Genomic DNA, 3318 nt, shown 5'->3' on the forward strand with positions numbered 1-3318 from the left:
CTCACTCATCAAATTGATTAGGTACTTCCCAATTAGATAGAAACGTGAAACTTTGCATAAAGGTACCCTATAACAGTTTGAGTATGAAAAAAGTCCAAAATCCGAGGAATGTCCTATGGGAAATTTTTTATGGGCCAAAAACTGTCCTTAGCCAGGAAAAAAATCGTTTCACTCTCTCACTCATCAAATTGATTAGGTACTTCCCAATGAGGTAGAAATGTGAAACTTTGCATAAAGGTACCCTACAATAACTTGAGTAAGAAAAAAAGTCCGAAATCTTAGGAATGTGCTATGGGAAATTTTTTATAGGCAGAAAACTGTCCTTAGTCAGGAAAAAAATCGTTTCACTCACTCACTCATCAAATTGATTAGGTACTTTCCAATGAGATAGAAAACTAAAACTTTGCATAAAGGTACCCTACAATAACTTGAGTATGGAAAAAGTCCGAAATCTGAGGAATGTGCTATGGGAAATTTTTTATAGGCAAAAAACTGTCCTTAACCAGGAAAAAAATCGTTTCACTCACTCACTCATCAAATTGATTAGGTACTTTCCAATGAGATAGGAACCTGAAACTTTGCATAGAGGTACCCTATAACGACGTGAGCATGGGAAAAGTCCGAAATCTGAGGAATGTGCTATGGAAAATTTTTATAGGCAAAAAACTGTCCTTAGGCAGGAAAAAAATCGTTTCACTCACTCACTCATCAAATTGATTAGGTACTTCCCAATGAGATAGAAACTTGAGACTTTGCATAAAGGTACCCTACAATAACTTGAGTATGGAAAAAGTCCGAAATCTGAGGAATGTGCTATGGGAAATTTTTTATGAGCATAAAACTGTCCTTAGCCATGAAAAGAAATCGTTTCACTCACTCACTCATCAAATTGATTAGGTACTTTTTAATGAGACAGAGACGTGAAACTCTGCACAAAGGTACCTTATAATTACCTGAGTATGAAAAAGGTCCGAAATTTGAGGAATGTTCTACAGGTACAAAGTTTTTATAGGTAAAAAAAACTGTCCTTAGTCAAGCAAGAAAAACTGTCCTTAGTCGCTTCACTCACTCACTTATCAAGTTAATTAGGTACTTCCCAATGGGATAGAGACGTTAAACTCTGCATAAAAGTACATTATAATGACTTGAAATGAAATCTTGGAGTTTTACGTTCCACGGTTATGCCGGTTAGGCTAAAGGAGACGGTGATGATGAGTAATGAATGAAATGGTGGAATGAAGAAAGTGGGAGGAAACGGGAGAACCCCGAGAAAACCCACGCACACGGTGTTTGTCCACCACAAAGTTCACTTGGCGGAGGCTGGGATCGAACCCGGGACCCCAAGCACCAGAGGTGAACGCTCTACCACTGAGCCACCGCGGCCCCTATAATGATTTGAATATAGAAAAAGTCCGAAATGTGAGGAATGTGCTATGGGAGTTATTTATGGGCGAAAAACTGTCCTTAGTCAAACACAAATCGGTTCATTCTCTCCCTCATCAAATTGATTAGATACTTCCCAACGAGACAGAAACGGGAAACTTTGCACAGAGTTACCCTATAATGGCTTGAGCATAGAAAAATTCCGAAATGTGTGGCATGTGTTAAGAAATTTTTTATTGGCGAAAAACTGTTCTTAGCCAAGTAGAAATAGTTTCATTCTCTCAATCATCAAATTGATTAGATAATTCCCAATGAGGTATAGACGTGAAACGTTGCATAGAAACACCCTATAATGACTAGAGTACAGACAAAGTCCGAAATGTGATTAATGTGCTATGGGATTTTTTTTTTTTTATGGGCGAGAAACTGTCCTTAGCAAAACATAAATACGTTCGTCTTCTCACTCATCAAACTGATTAGGTACTTTCCAATGAGATAGAGACGTGAAACTCTGCATAAAGGTACTGTACCTGATAATGGCTTAAGTGTAAAAAAAAAATTCCGAAATGTGAGGAATGTGCTATTGGAAATTTTTCATGGGCGAAAAACTGTCCTTAGCAAAGCACGGTTCATTCAGTCACTCATCACATTGATTTGTTAGTTTCCAATGATAATGACGTGAAGCTGTGCATAAAGGTACCTTATAATGACTTGAGTGTGAAAAAAGTCTTAAATGTAAGGAATGTGTAATGGGAATTTTTTATGGGTGAAAAACTATTTTTAGCCAAGCAGATATCGGTTCATTCATTCACTCGTTACATTGATTATGTACTTGGTTATGAAATATTGACGTAAAAGTCTGTATATTGGTACCTTATAATGACTTGAGTATAGAAAAGGTTTGAAATTTAAGTAATGTACTAAAGGAAATTTTTATGCGTGAAAACTGTCCGTATCCAAGCAGAAATCGGCTCACTCAATGATTGACTCATTCATAGCATTAATTAGGTACTTCCCAATGAGATAGAAGGATGAATCTCTGCATAAAGGTACCTTATGATGATTTGAGTATGGAAAATGTCCGAAATTTAAGGAAATGCTATGGAAAAATTTTGTGGGTGAAAACTGTCCTTAGTCAAGCAGAAATCGGTTCACTCACTCGCTCATCACATTGATTTTGTATTTGCAATGAGATAAGTCGTGAAACTCTGCATAAAGGTATCTTATAATGACCTGAGTATGGAAAAAGTCCGAAATGTGACGAATGTGTTATGGGAATTTTTTTATAGACGAAAAATTGTCCGTAGCCATTAGGTACTTCCCAATGAGATGAAAATGTGAATGTCTACACGAAGGTAGCTTATAATGGCTTGAATATGAAAAATATCCGAAATTTAAGGAATGTGCTATGGAGTTTTCTATGGGTGAAAAATTATCCTTACTCAAACAGAGATTGGTTCATCTACTTACTCATCATTGATTAGGTGCTTCCAAATGAGTTAGAGAATTGAAACTCTGCATAATGGTACCTATCTTATGTAATGACCTGTGTAAATAAAGGTTCCAAATTTAAGGAATGTACCATGGGAATTTTTATGGGCGAAAAACTGTCCATAGCCATTAGGTACTTTTTAATGAGGTAAAGATGCGAAACTCTCCATAAAGGTACACTATAACGGCTTGAAAATCAAATTTGAGGAATTTGCTACGGAAATTTTTTCATTAGCAAAAATAAATAAATAAATAAAACTGTCCTTACAATCAGAAATCGGGAATGATTCCGTTATTGAACACATCATGTGCATAGTGATAATGTTGTCAATCGTCTGAGTGGTCGAGTTGGTGCCCTCCTCGCTGGTGTATTGGCTATACTTATCATACGTTATCCATATGTTACATACGCACTGCCCTCTTTCCCGCTTAGATGTTACACAA

This window comes from Thermobia domestica, chromosome 1, assembly GCF_964235325.1.
Source record: "Thermobia domestica chromosome 1, izTheDome1.hap1.1, whole genome shotgun sequence".
Classification (NCBI taxonomy): domain Eukaryota; kingdom Metazoa; phylum Arthropoda; class Insecta; order Zygentoma; family Lepismatidae; genus Thermobia; species Thermobia domestica.